The sequence below is a fragment of the Mustela putorius genome, unplaced genomic scaffold, assembly GCF_011764305.1.
Source record: "Mustela putorius furo isolate JIRA1106 unplaced genomic scaffold, ASM1176430v1.1 tig00001118_pilon_pilon_pilon, whole genome shotgun sequence".
Lineage (NCBI taxonomy): Eukaryota > Metazoa > Chordata > Mammalia > Carnivora > Mustelidae > Mustela > Mustela putorius.
Window position 1 is genome coordinate 131,074 of NW_025421577.1, and position 15,551 is coordinate 146,624.

Here is a 15,551-nt window from a genome sequence, read left to right on the forward strand (position 1 = left end):
TTTCCTCCACTCACCCACTGGCCCTATACGTAGGTGTTGCTTTCTCTCTACCAATCACAAAATCAGTGAGTAGCTATAACTTCACCTTTTCCAATATCCCCCCACCCCCAACCTTTTGTTTTTAATGGCCATGGGCAACAGGGACAAAGGCATTTTTAAAAAGTTACAGAGATCTATTATGCTCTACTACCTTGGCCCACATGGGCCACTGCAAAGGGATTCTGTGAACTGTGTACTCAGATGAGTGGTCATTATCTTCAAAAAGGCAGGGACTGTGATAGACACAGGAACTAAAAAAGCAAGAATTAATGGACCATCAGAATAATGGAGTACCAACACTTTTTTGTCCTTGGCTTAAATCCTCAAGGTCCAGTGTCTCAACAGAATTTTCGTTTTGGTCTCATCTGACTCACTTGTCCACCCCTGGGCCAGTTGGCAGTTATACTGAGAACTGGAAATTTTTCTTAGAAGAGGAAAAGAGTATTTGTCAGGGAAACCCAAAAAAATGTCCATATAGGCCTTTTGTCATGGTACTCCATTAGCACCCTCCTGACCATTAAAGAAAAAAAATTTTTGTGACACCCATTAAAGACAGTAAGGAAGATTTTATTCAAGGGATGCTACTACAATGGGATTTTATTTTATAGTATGGGAGAGAAATCTGGCTCAGCTCAGACAATGGATATTTACAGCTAAAGAGCATGGTGGGGGTCACTGAATGTAAAATTAAGATGGAACATCAAGGGTAAGGATGAAGGGATTCTGGATAAACCATCTGGACAGTAATATTGTTGAAGGAAGGCTAGGGTCATAAAATATTGAGAGCAGGGGATAAGGAATTTTTTTAAAGATTTATTAATATATTTTAGAGAGAGGGAGCAGGGGTAGGGGTAGAAGGAGAGGGAAAGAGAATTTTAAGCAGACCCTTCACTGAGCATAGAGACTGATGTGAGGCTTGATCTCAGGACCGTGAGATCATGACCGGAGCAGATACCAAGAGTCAAACATTCAACCAACTGCACCAACCAGGTGCCCTGGGAATAAGGGATTTGATCAGATATTAAGCGTTGTAAGATTCTGAAGCACCTGGGTGGCTCAGTTGGTTAACTCTCTGGCTTTGGCTTAGGTCATGATCTGATCCCAGGATCAAGCCTGGCATTGGGCTTCCTTCTCAGTGGGGAGTCTGGTTCTCTCTCTCCCTCTGCTTCTCCCCCTGCTCATGCTCTGTCAAAATAAATCTTTAAAAAAAAAAAAGAGTGGTAAGATACCAGGGGTGAGAGATAAGGAATTTGATCAGATATCAAGAGTAGTATAGGAGATTGCTGAAAAATTGACTAAACAGGTTTCTTGCTAAAACTGGGCTAAGTGGGCAGAGCCTGAGGTCAAGGCCTGGACAGAAAGAGGACTCAGAGGAACCTGACTCAACTCTGGTCAAGGAGAAAGTCTTCATCATCCATGACTCATTATATTTTCTGCAGTCACACACTTCACTAATTCTTTTATCAGACATTCAGTGAACAAGAAACATGAAAACAGCAGCAATAATAGTAACAAGTGTAAGTGCTCTAGCAGAAACAAAAGCAGTACAGGAATACGCCTCATCAGATTTAGAATATACATGACTCCATGACTGAGTTACTACCACTGCTTGACTTCACTGTTGAGATTAAGATGTAGTGCAGAGGATCAGAGGGAAGGGAGGGAAAACTGAATGGGAGTCATCAGAGAGGGAGACAAACCATGAGCTACCTTTAACTATAGGAAACAAACTGAGGGTTGCTGGGGGGTGGAAGGGAGTGGGAGACATGGAGTAACTGGGTGATGGGCATTAAGGAGGACACGTGATGTGATGAGCACCAGGCGTTATCCACAACTGATGAGTTACTAAAGTCTGTCTGAAACCAATAATATACTACCTAATGGCTAATTGAATTTAAATACCTAAAAAAGACACTTAAAAAAAAAGATGTAGCATAAGTCACAACATCCTTTGAGTGGAAGAATGTGCAGACTTTCCACACCTCTGTTGTCCAAGTCCGATGGCTAGCAGCCACAGGTGGCTAATGACCACTTAAAAGGTGGCCAGTGAAAATGGAGAAATGCTTTAAAAGCAGAATAAACACTGGCTTTCAAAGACATATTGTAACCAAAGGTTAGAGAGTATTGCCACCCTCACATCGCAAACATCACATGACTTCTACAGCTAATGAGAGTGGGACCCAAGATGGAAGAGGTCAACCTGAAAGTCCATGATGTCAGAAAGAACATGGGGAAGAAGGAGTTACAATCCTGGAGTGGATGGGCTGAGGACAGTCAGAATGCCTTTTTTTTTGGGGGGGGGGTGATTCTGTATACAGAGAATTCACTGGAGATGACATCTGTATGCCTCACATTTTCAAGGGAAAATTATGAATATGCATATAGACCCACAGCCATAGTTTAATTATGTTTGAAATGTATTCAGACCTACTCCAGTCAGTAAATTGCATACTTTCACATTTACTTTCTCAATTTTCTCTTTGGCTCCTCCCATTCTTGAAATCCCAACACAAATCCCATCTCTTGCCTAAGGACCATAAACTACCTCACTACCAAAGGCCACAGTTCATTCATTAATTTGATTCATTCAAAAGATCTCACTTTCATGGAGCCTATCTGTTATTTATGGAAAAATCTTTCCTTATCAACATGAAAAGACTTATTATGGATGTTGCTTAGAATTTCAGGTTTTTTTCTTGACAATATCTCAGGTGACCATCTTTGAGGTGGTTCTCCTGAAAATCCCTTTGTGGGGTACCGATTTGACTTTCTGAGTCAGACACTTTCCTAAAGACAGGGGTAACAGGAAAAGTGACAACTGTCTCCCTTGCATTAAGAACAGGGATCACAATGCTTGAAACAGAGATACGCTGCTCAGCTGTCAGAAAGTCCACAAGGCTCCAAATGTGTGCGGCCAACTAATGGAACCTGTCGCTCAGAGGTTATCATCCTGAGAACAATGGGAAATCCCTCTCGTTAAGAACTCTCCTTGATGGAAGCTTGACAATGGCCTTGATTCATTTACTATGATGTTTAAGTAATTATACACATTAAGAAAAGTGTACAAGGTACTTACATTTCCATGATACCATCAAGGATATTGTTGTTCTATTAAAATGTTACATCTAGAGCTGTAATTTATAGAGTAGTTAAATCAATCACCATGAGGTACAGGTGAAACTATTGTAACAGCCATAATTCCATAAAAAAGAAAAAAATTTTTGTGGTTTCTGATCTAGGAATCAGCCAGTGAATAATTCTATATCGGTGTCCAGTTACTGGGCTAAACATGTAATTTATTTGTACTTCTGAGGGTAAGCTGAATTGTGATCACTGAGCCAGCTGTGTTCTAGTAACTACTCATTTACCCAACATAACAGATACAAGAAGGTAAAAGGCTTCTAAGGAGACTGGTGATTTATATTTTGAACCACATCTTGGCAGGTATAACTTGCAATTTGTGCTTAGTGATAAGATTTCTGATATTTACTTTCTCCTTCCCTTGGCAAGCCAAGTTAGTTAAAAAGTAACTAGAGTTGAGTCTATTGTTTTTCTTAAATGTTTACAGAGCTATAGAACTCTCCAGCTTTCTTTACTAGACAGGATTAGATTGCATTCGTGATAAAGATCAGAATGATTTATATTGCTAAAATGAGAGCTGTCTGTCAGTTTGGAGAAAGCTCATTTTTATAACCAACAGATTGGCTGGGCTAGAGATTAATGAGTGCTATGGGTGGCGTGATGAAAGTGATACATTCAATGACCTGTGGAATTTGTTCTGTAATTTCCCCACTCCTCTGGTCAGCAGAGCGTCTTCTTCAGTACCCAGCACTGCCCATAACTACATTCAGAAAATCACTTTACAGAACCAGGTTATTTGTTTTGCTTTTTTTTTTTAATTTTAAAACATTTTATATATTTACTTGACACAGAGAGAGAGCTCCCTGCTTGGTGGGGTTGCACAGAGGCTGGAGAAGACAGAATGGGAAGGGGACAAGGAGAACAGTGGGTTTCAGCTTCTTGGAAACAGAGCCCACATCTATTTCTATGTTTATCTCACTGCTATAAACCCAGGTCACAGCACAGTGCCTGCAGCAGAGTCATGGAAGTGCTCCAGAACTGATAACTATTGCTATTTATACTACTAAAATTCCCCCACAAAGGGCCAAGTGCCATAGCTTCTCCCAGTTCCCCACACTGAGAGCAATGAAGAATCCAACTATCGGATTAAAGATGGCGAGAGGCGTTTAACAAGACCCAGATCACAGGAGCCATATTGTATTGCAGGACCAGGGGTCTTACCAGTGACTAGGTATTCACTAGGTATTCACTCCTCTTAAGAGGCTAGCTTCTTGGATCTCCCTCTTCAATCTTCTGAACCTATGTCTGGCATCAGAAACAAAAGTAAACATTACTTATCACCCTTGTTTATTTTTTACTATTATTTGTTACAGAGGAAGAGAGAGATCACAAGCAAGGGGAGCAGCAGGCAGAGGGAAGGCAGGCCCCCCACTAGAGCCTGGTATGGGATCCAATCCCAGGACCCTGGGATCATGACCTGAACCAAAGGTAGATGCTTAACTGAGTAAGCCACCCAGGCATCCCTTATTGTCTTTCTTTAAAATTTAATGCATTCTCTCTCCCTCTCTCTCTGTCCCCACTCTGTCACTCATACACACACAATCACAGAGATACAGACAACAGCAAGGTATTTCCCATTCTAATTTGCTAAGGCACTATGAGCTTAAGCTCAACAGAATCACTTTGCCAGCTGCTGCTCTATTGTGCCCTGACCCCTTCTCTGTCCTCAGGCTCGATCTATGATGCAAGTCTCATGGTGGTAGCTCTTTCTGCCCTCCCTCCACAAGGCTGTCATCAGCACACTCTTCCCTGTGCCTCCTCTCCCAGGCACTGGCTGCCTTTGGCCTAGTGGTCTGCCCTCTCTTAGAGCCTTTCCACTCTCCCTGAGGGGAAGAGAACCCTTACTTCTCCCCAGTGGCTGTCACATGTGCGCTATATATTGTGACAATCGGCCCGATTAAGAGATTGGGAACTAAAAGACCGGCTTCTGGTTATGGATAAAACTAACTCTGGGGCTTGGGACACATGACAGCAGCACATGGTGGTAGAACTGAGATGGTTAGGGAGTTAATCTGCATTTTCACATCTGGTCAGCAGCAGAACAAAGAGGACACCCCAGATCTCCTATCTCCCAGAACAGTACTCTTCAAGTAACTTACAGCACCATCCTTCTCCAGCTTTGGGAGTGGCACTTTTCCAACCCCAAAGTCTTGATTCTAGGCAGCACTCTGGGAGATATTCCCTCCAGAATCACCCCTGGCTGGAAGTAGTGGTTGGCCAAGGCCTCCCAAATATCTTCACTTCAGAGTTGCACTTGTGTCAAACTCAAAACTGTGGCACGTGCAGGACTTTCCTGTTGGCCTCTAGCTCTAATGCCCTATTGGACTTCAGAGGTGCTCTTTTATACCCACTTACCTTATAACATCACCGTGTGACTCCTCTAGAATTCATTCCATGGTTTTTCTCCTGTACTGATTATTATGGACTGAATTGTGTCCCCACAAAAGTCATATGCAGAATTCCTAATCTCCAGTGTGACTGCATCTGGAGATAGGGCCTAGAAGGAGGTAATGAAGGTTTGATGAGGTCACAGGAGTCCTAATTTGCTAGGACTGGTGTCCTCATAAGGGGGAAACACATGAAAGCACTCTCCCTACCTTCCCTCTGGGGGCCCACAGAGATGAGGTCATCTTAGGTCATCTGAGGGCACAGTTGAAAAGATAGCGATCTACAGGCCAACAAGAAAATGCTCACTGGAAACCAACCTTGCTGGCACCTTGATCTGGAACTTCTGGCCTCCAGATCTGTGAGAAAATACATTTCTGTCATTTAAGCCCCCCAGCCTGTGTTTGGTATAGCAGCCTGAGTAGACAAAAATATACTGATAAAGCCTTATTTCAAGCTTTGGAGAAACTTTCTATACACTGTGCTCCATGATTTTGGGTCTAACCCTTCTCTCCAAAGCCATTGCTAATATTTGAGCCAGAGAAGTCATAAATACTAGGAATGTTGGAATTGGATAGGAGATCAATAACCATCTAACTCAGTATCCCCAGCTATGAAGAATTAACACACAGACACAGACACACACACACACACACACTACAAACATGGTATTACACTTAATTACATTGGTGATTTCTTGATACCTGAGCCCAAATGCCAGCCCCCCTTCGGAGTACTAACCTCACTATCTCCCTGTGACCTACCTACCTTCATGCAGACCCAGGACCTTATACCTCAACTCCTGCCAAGCTAATGACAAAAGTTTATGATTTAGTTCCTACCTCTCCCACTTTATTCATGACCTCTTAAAGTCTAGCGACCCCATTCTCCTCTTCTTTCCAAAAAACAAAACAAAACAAAACAGAACTCACTGCTTCCTGGGAACCTTTCAGATGTTTTTTACCTCTACAATCTACTGGAGGATAACAATGTACCAGAACCCTTGAGTGACCGTTAATGCCTATTGGTCACATCGTGTATGCTACATAGGAACCTATTCTGTGTTCTTAACAATCATGGCTTTGACTCGTAGCTGAAGGTGGACTTTAACTAGAGTCTATTGTCCAAATACCTGAAGCAGGAAGTCCCCTGCCCAGTGAATGAGGCATGCAGACTTCCAGAGGTCTTGAGGTCCTCTCTTCAAATATATACACTCACTTTGAACAGTCGTGCTCTCCCCAAGGGAAAAGACGACCATCCAAAATCAGCGTGTGACCTCAGAGATTTGCTGCTAGATTGCAGGCAGTGTTAGCGTCCTCCAGTTCATTGGCCTCTCGATGCTAAAAATCCCCGTTTCTATACACAAGCATCCTCTCAAAATTCTAACCAATTAATGGAGGCAACTGGGTAATTTTCTATAGACATAACAAAAGTCCAAGGCTATGTATTTTGAAACAAACAATTTTGTCCTCTTATTGGGTTTGCTATTTTAGTAGAATTATGTGTAAGAAAGGCAGTTAGAAAGAGCTGTTGATGTACAAATTTAAATTTGAACTTATTCTAATTTTGAACTTTATTCTCTTCCCTCTCCCTGGAGAATTTCTTTCATGTCCTTGTTTTTTAAAAGATTTTATTTATATATTTGAAAGAGAAGACAATGCAAGAAATGTAACAGAAGCAGAAAGAGTGGGAGAGGGAGAAGCAGGCTTCCCACCAAGCAGGAAGCCCGATGTGGGTCTCAATCCCAGGACCATGGGATCATAACCTGAGCCTAAGACATATGCTTAACAACTGAACCACTCAGGCACCCCTTGTTTCATGTTCTTAACAGAACTGAGAGTTTTTATATAGAATATGGATGGTCACCATGATTCTATGGTGCCTTGCTTGACCAAGATATAAAAGTATACAAGCATCAACTTTCAAAGGATTACCTCCAGCAAATTCTTATGTTTACCATAATGTTAATTTTTAAAATTTACTTGTTTAGATGCAGTACAAAAAATGGATGTTTGTCATTTTTGTAGCAAATTATTACTGGTTTTTCATTCATCTTTGAGAGTCCTGGTGAAGATATTTGGTTCCCCTTGAAGTACTGAAAAGAAGATACTAAAAAATATTTGGGGGTGACTGGGTTGTTCAGTCAGTTGAGTGGCTGCCTTTGGCTCAGGTCATGATCCCAGGATCCTGGGATCGAGTCCATCTTCAGTCTCTCTGCTCAGCAGAGAGCCTACTTGTACCTCTCCCTTTGCCTGAAGCTCTGCCTACTTGTACTCTCTCTGTCAAATAAATAAATAAAATACTTTTTTAAAATTGGAAGGGCTCCTCAGTCACTCTTTCCTACCACCTCCATTTGTACATAAGGAAAGGTGGTGCAAACCTGGAGGGAGGAGGCCAGAATGAAAATGAAAGAAATGAAAGAAAGAAAATGAAAATAAAATGAAAGGGGAACTGGCTGAGAGACTAGAACTGAAGCTTCACCAAAGTATAGCCTTCCAGGAAGTAGAAAATGGGATGTTTGCTTCCAGCTTGGAGAGTATGGGAGCTTGGGTAAAAGAAACAAGCAAAATCCCGATTATTATGAGGCTCTGGAGGAATGGGGTGGGGTACCCAGGTGACCAGTATGTTACAAACCCTGATTCTACCCATTTTTGTTAAAAAAAGAAAAAAAAAAAAAAAAACCTGCAGTTCATCCTCTTCATCCCCCTCCCTCCTGCAAAGAGAGTAAAAAACAGTGACTCTCGAGGTACATAAAAATGAGTGAGACAGGGGCGCCTGGGTGGCTCAGTGGGTTAAAGCCTCTGTCTTCCGCTCAGGCCATGATCCCAGAGTCCTGGGATCCAGCCCCACATCGGGCTCTCTGCTCAGTGGGGAGCCTGCTTTCCCCCCCCCTTTGCCTGCCTCTCTGCCTACTTGTGATTTCTCTCTCTGTGTCAAATAAATAAAATCTTTTTTTTTTTTTAAAGATTTTATTTATTTGACAGAGAGAAATCACAAGTAGGCAGAGAGGCAGGCAGAGAGAGAGAGAGGAGGAAGCAGGCTCCCTGCTGAGCAGAGAGCCCGATGCGGGACTTGATCCCAGGACCCCGAGATCACGACCCGAGCCGAAGGCAGCGGCTTAACCACTGAGCCACCCAGGCGCCCCAAATAAATAAAATCTTAAAAAAAAAAAAAAACGAGTGAGACATAAACCAACAATCACAAACGTTTCAGAAAAATCAAGCCACGGAAAAAAAGAACAGCTTTAATATGTTTTATCCTTTCTTTCAAGAGAGAATATGCACCTAAGGGGAAAAAAAGTGCTAGACATTAATATCAATGTAATTAAATTAATCATAGGGATAAGCCAGAATAACTTATCATGAAATGAGAGCAGGTAGTTATGAAAATAATTAACCGAGATCTTGGAAATACAAATAGAAACCGCAGTAAAAAGAAACCTTTCAAAGAGATGGGCTGAATAGCAGAATGAGCACTGCTTAAAACCAAACCAGAGAGATGGAATATCAAGCTAAGGAATTCTCTAAGAAGGCAACCCAAGGAAGAAAAAGATAAAAGAGCTCTGAGTGACAGGTAAGGAATTATAGAAGACAGACCTAAAAGTTCCAGCAGAGGTCTACAGACATCCCATTGGTTTGTCATCTTTCCTGCTTCTCTTCTCAGCCAAAAGTAAAGCGCCTCAGCGTGGCTGGACTTTTTCCCAGTTATTGTTGGCTTCCGGCTCGGAGTCCCAAAGTGCTGGTTTGGGCCCCAGTTTTCCCCCGGGATTCCCCTACCAGCACCTGTGACTTCCTCAGACAGGCTCCTCAGGAAGCCCAGGACCACCAGCAGCTTCAGCGCTACCCAGTCCTAGCACTGCACCTCCTAAGCTAACACTTCATTCCACTCTACCCGTCCAGAGCCCGTCGGAGGCGACGCCCCAGGACTCAATGAGTCCAGCGGCAGGATGCCAATCCAGTGCTGAGAAAGCTCCTGAGCTCCAGCAAGCTGCATGGAGGCGCTGAGCCCCAAGCCCCCGGCATCAAGGTCCCGCCCCTTCACGCAGACCCCGCCCCTTTATCGGCCACGCTCTGTTGGAGCGCGGGGCCTTGTGGGAGTTGTGGTCCCCGTGTGGGCGAGCCTCCTGCGGGAAGTTGGGGCTGGCAGCAAGAAGAACCCGGGAACTCGGGCTCTGGGGCGGTGAATTAGGCAGGACCACGTGAGTCTCCAAAACAAGAGCAAGAGCGGGCGGGGCGCCCTCCCCTAGGCACGCCATCCTTCCAGCCCTCCCGGTCTCTCGCACTCCCTCACTCCCGCGAGCCCCCTCTCAGGTTTAGAACTCAGCCCTCCTGCCCCGCACCTGCACAGCGGAGCCAGGATTCGGCTCCGAGCGCCCAGGAGTAGGGCTGTCCTCCTACCGGTCGCCCTTGACTTCCTACCTCCCAGGCGCTTACCAGCCACGCCTCCAGGGGCCTGAGAACTTCTCCAGGTAGTGCGGTGAACAGTCTAGGACTCACCAGCTTTGGGGTTTTTGTTTTATTTTGTTTTCGGGTTTTTTGTTTGTTTGTTTTTTGTCTCAGATCATTGTTCTTTGGTGTAGAGTTACTTGAAAACCATTGTTTCATCTCTCTTGTCTGTTTCGGGGCGTATTTCAGGCTAGACAATGAATCGAGTCCGTATTACTTTAACTTTGCTGGAAGCAGAAAGTAAGGGTGGCTTTTTTGGGGGTACTATCTTAAACATAACATAAAACCAACAGATCAGGATTCCAAACAATGCACCAGATTTCATACCTAGTGCCTGCTGATGAAATGATCCGTTTAAGTGTTTGCTATATTTTCGGCATTGGGGCTGGTAACATCTAATTTTGTGCGTTATACAGAATTTTACATACACACGGTAGCAATATTTTTTAAACCCCATACTGGGACGATTAGATTGCGATTCTTAGGCTTAATATCTAATAATTCATAGGAAGAGGCCTGCTCAGACACTACTCTAACTACACATTTACTGATTCTGGTAGAAAAATGGAGAAAACAAAAGAGTTAAGACTCCTTCCCTTAAAAATTGATGGTCCATATGGTTTTAAAATTACACTAAGATTTTTTTTTTTTTTTTTTTTTTTTTTTTTTTTTTTTTTTTTTTTTTTTTTTAGAATCCTGTCCTTCACATCAATAATCTTTCACTACAAGTTCCGGTTACTTTTGTATTACTAAAACACATATTGTTAAGGGTGGGTGGGAAGCTGTCTCCCACTGAGTGTGAGCTAATGAGTCTAACAGCTACTCAGGTGATACCAAAAATCCATCGTGGTTCCTCATTCCCAAAGAAGATTCACTCCCTTTGATGGGGAACAATAACGAGGTCATTCTGGAGGTGGAATGCCTGGCGATGGTTCCTCACTGGTCTGTCAAGCTTCAAACAGAGAAGGAACTCCTTACTGTAAGATGCCAGGTTTTACCACTGTCCCAGCTGCTTTTCTTGTAGCCCCTACATAAGTTTTGGATCTTCCTCCTTCAAGGACTTCTCCCTCCAACCTAGTTCTCAAGAGCTAAAGGTTGCTCAGCTCCCTTGCAACTCCCTGGTGCCAGCTTCAGACACGGGTCCTTCAAGCAAAGTCCTTAGTGCCTCTCAGCACCTACTACTCTCCTCTCCTGGTGGTCTCTCCAAAAAGGGTCTTCTCTAGCTCTTCTAGCAGGAGATGGGCACTTCCCATCTGCCCCTGTTGCCGGACCAACCTTACCTATCCTGCAGGGTCAGGTCAGCCTGGCTTTTTATCTGTTGTTATCTTCTGAGTGGTTAGTTTGACATAGATACCGTGCTTTGCTTTTGTCAGGACTTACCCTGAACTATCAAAACCCTTTTCTTGTGCCAGTGAAGCCTAAGAAACATTCCTGATGAGAGAACCAGGAACTCAAACAAATCATATTTATCCTGAATGTTCTGTCCAAAATGAAAAATACATTTCTGAGGAGCCTCAAGATCTCTGAGAAGGGAAGTTTCACCAACTCTGTCATGTAGTGGCATCAACTCCGATTCTGTGTCGATTTTCCTCCTTTCCCAGCTAGTAATTCTCTACCTCAGAAAGCCCACTCTCAAGCCTTTGCTCTCTCAAAGGCAGTTGCTCTTAGAGTCTGCACATGGCACTTGGGGCCTGCTGGTAGTTGGCTACTGCCCTCTGTACCTTGGGTCTAACTGCTGCGGGGCGTCAAGATGAGAACATCTCTTGTTCTAAGACTTAAGATAGTTTGGGGCACATGGTAAGCAATAATCACTTTTTTTGTTGATCCAAGTGTTCAACCTTTCTTAATTATTCTACTACCACAATTTACTTGTTCTAAGATTTGTCCTCCCCCCCAATTGTAATATCACTTAAGGTGGCACTCACCTTGCACTTGATGACATATCCTAGTTTAACTGGCGCATTTCTCTTTCTTAGTCAAACATAAACTATAGAGCACCTTACCCTTGATGAAAGCTAGGATGCAATTAAATACTCCATTATGGTTATGATTCTGCTATTTTAAATCCTCCGGTGGCTCCCTGTGCCCCCACAGTGTAGTATCTCACCTCCTCTGCATAGTATACAAACCATCTCACCCTCAATGTTAACCCCGGGGCTCAGTTTCCATCCCCAGGTGATGCTGCCAGATCAGTTGTCGCTTGTCATGAACTTGCTGTAGTTTCCCAAATGCACTGTGCTGCCTCCTGGCACTTTGAAACTTGACACATTCATCCTCATTCTTCTGCTTTGCCTTTGTGTATCGCCTCCCCTGAAAATCTGTTCCTAAGTGGCTTTTCCCAGCTCCAACCTACCCTTGGCAGTCTTTTATCTCCCTCTGGTAAATATTGTCACACTGCACCACGGACATGCCCGTTGTCCCCCTGAGAAGAGAAAAGGGACAGTGAGGGCCCCCCAGCATTTGCAGCTCTAGTGCAGAGCCCCATGCCTAGCTTGCAGGAAATCACTGATCATGAAGACAAACGGAGATCATCCTCTGACTAAAACCAGCTCTTCTTTGCATACCGCAGGGTCTGGATCAATAAATAGCAGCCGGTTATTATTGCTGTTTTTCTAGGGATTTTTTTCCCCATATATTTCCTAGGTCTTTACTCTTTTTATATCACTTTAATTCAGGCTTCAACCACTTCCTAGTCAGATCAGGTGAAAGCATTTTCCTTCCCGTACCCTGGATGTATTTCCTACCTAGTAATTTTTAATCAGCGTGAATTTGCTTCATCAAATAGTTCCTTCTTCTTCAAATATAAATATATAAATATATCGATCAAGTCACTCACATGTCTTAGGAGCATGTCATAGCTTTAGTAGCAAACTTGAAATCTTGGCCATTGGTTTTGATTTTTGTTTTGGTTTTATTTGGTTTGGTTTTTGTAATTTTAAAAATCCCTCCAGCCCTTGGCGCTGTCTGACCTGATTGCTTTCAGCTGTTTCTGCAACAAAATTGTCCCGCAGCAAAAACTCTCATTGTTTTCAGTGGCGCCCCCTTCTGAACACTTTGTTAATAAAATGCTTTTTTTTTTTTTTTTTTTTTTTTGGCTATGGTAAATGTTTAACAACAATGAGGTATTTCAAAGAGGTGAATCACAGATAAATTTCTCTAAGGGTGGCATCAGGGTTACTCAAAAAGGAACTATACAAAGCTTTTAAAGATATTGATAATCATTATAACTTAACGTGACTTATTGTTACTGTGCTCTTAACTGGTCAAACACTTGTTGGCTTCCAGGAAAGACTAACATAGATCTAGATGTTTCTAGCGGCGTTCTAGCACAGGGTCTCACAAGGCAGGGATTCTAGCCACTGGCTGTGCAAAGCATGAGGCCTGTTAGTGATTCTATTTCTTCCTCTGCAGAATGGGCCCCCAGGTCCTTTCTACCCAAATAAATAATGCGGTGATTCTCTCAGTGAGTTATGCTTTTGGTTTAAACAGCCAACTGTCTCTTAAAAGGACTTTTTATAAAGTCCTTTTTTTAAAAAGTCCTTTTAAAAAAATCTTTTTTTTTAATCCCATATGTTTATTCCGATCCTGAAACTTTGTCATTTGACCTTCTCTGCTGATTAAAATATTCTCTCCAAAATGTCAGTTATTTGCATGTACTTGCACTGTAGACATTCTTTACATATTTTTTTTTAATCCATTCATGATCCTTAGTGAAAATCTCGGGAATCTGAAAGACTACCATTTGCTATTCATCGAATAGTTACTGTCTCCACTATGTGACAGGGCTTCAGAGAACATGAGCTGACAAGAGATTTAGCCTTTTTTCCACTTTCTGCTACCGAGTTCATTTCTTTATTACTCAGCGGAGCCTTCTTTATAGAAACATATTATCCAATCTTTTAAAAATAATAAAGCTGAATTTAAATTCTGTCCCTTCATTCCCCACAACCCTTATAAAGCCAAGAAGTATTGGATGGGAAATAATTTTGTTCCATTTTTTAAGAGCCCATAGATGGCATTTTTTTAACATTGTGTTTTTGAGTTTTCATCACTATTTATGTTACTTCTACTTCACAGATAAACAATTGCTAACGATAATGTGAACTTCCTACAAATGTGCAACCAAAATCCCTAGGTACATATTACTCAAGTTCTTTGTTCCCTTTATTTTATTTTTTTTTAAAGATTTTATTTATTTGAGAGAGAGAGAGCATGAAAGGGGCAAGGGGCAAAGGGAGAAGCCGGCTCCCTGATGAGCAGAGGGCCTGATGTGGGACTTGATCCTGGGACTGCAGGATCATGACCTGATCCAAAGGCAGTTGCTTAACCAACTGAGCCACCCAGGTGCCCTCTTCATTCCCTTTAAACATTATTTCCCTCTTGATATGCATTCTTGTTTTGTATTGTATTGCATTATAAAGTTTTTTTTAACAGACTGCATTTTTTAGAGTAGTTTGGGGATCAAAGTAAAATTCCCTTTTCCCACATACACACAGCCTTCCCCATTATCAACATCCTGTACCACGGTGATAATTTGTCACCTTCACTGACCCTACACTGAAACATCATTATCACCCCAAAGTCCAGAGTTTACATTAGAGTTCACTCTCGGTGGGGCACCTGGGTAGCTCAGTGGGTTAAGGCCTCTGCCTTTGGCTCAGGTCATGCTCTCATGGTCCTGGGATCGAGCCTCAGATCAGACTTTCTGCTTGGCAGGGAGCCTGCTTTCCCCCCAACCCCTGCTTTCTCCGCCTACCTCTCTGCCTGCTTGTGATCTCTGTCTGTCAAATAAATAAATGAAATCTTTAAAAAAAAAAAAAAACTTTTCTCATAGAGTTCACTCTTGGTATAGTACCTTATGCATTTTGACAACTGTGTAGCGATATATATATAAAATATCATACATATCATAAAGAACAGTTTCACTGCCCTAAAAATCCTCTGTGCTCTGTGCTATTCATCCTCCTCCTCTCCTAACTGCTACAAACCGCTGACCGTTATACCATTTGCATAGTTCTGCCTTTTCTAGAAGGTCATATAGTTGGAACCTTGCAACATGAAGCTTTTTCAAATTGACTTCTTTCACATATTACGATGAATTTTAAGTTTGTTCCATGTCTTTTCATTGCTTGATAGCCATTTCTCTTTATCGCTGAATCATATCCCATTGTCTCAATGGACCACAGTTTATCTATCCATTCTTCTCCTGAAGGACATCTTGGTTACTTCCAACTTTTGGCAGTTATGGATAAAGTTGTTATAAACATCTGTATGCAGGTTTTTGTGTACACAAAGTTTTCAGCTCTTTTGGGTGAGTACCAAGGATCACGATTGCTGGATCATATGGTAAGAATATGTTTTGTAAGAAACTGCCCAACTGTCTTCCAAAGTGGTAACATCATTTTGGTGTTCTCACCAGAATGAATGAGAGTTTCTCTTATTCCTCATCATCAAAAGCATTTTATGTTGTCATTATTTTGGATTTTAGCCATTCTAATAGATGCGTAGTGATAATATCATCGTTGTTTCAATTTACAATTC

General features: G+C 42.4%; 1 pseudogene; it reads right to left on the minus strand.

Moving 5' to 3' along the window:
* Positions 1 to 9,558, minus strand: part of LOC123393981 — a 98,197-nt pseudogene extending 88,639 nt beyond the window's left edge.
* Positions 9,559 to 15,551: the final 5,993 nt, after the last annotated feature.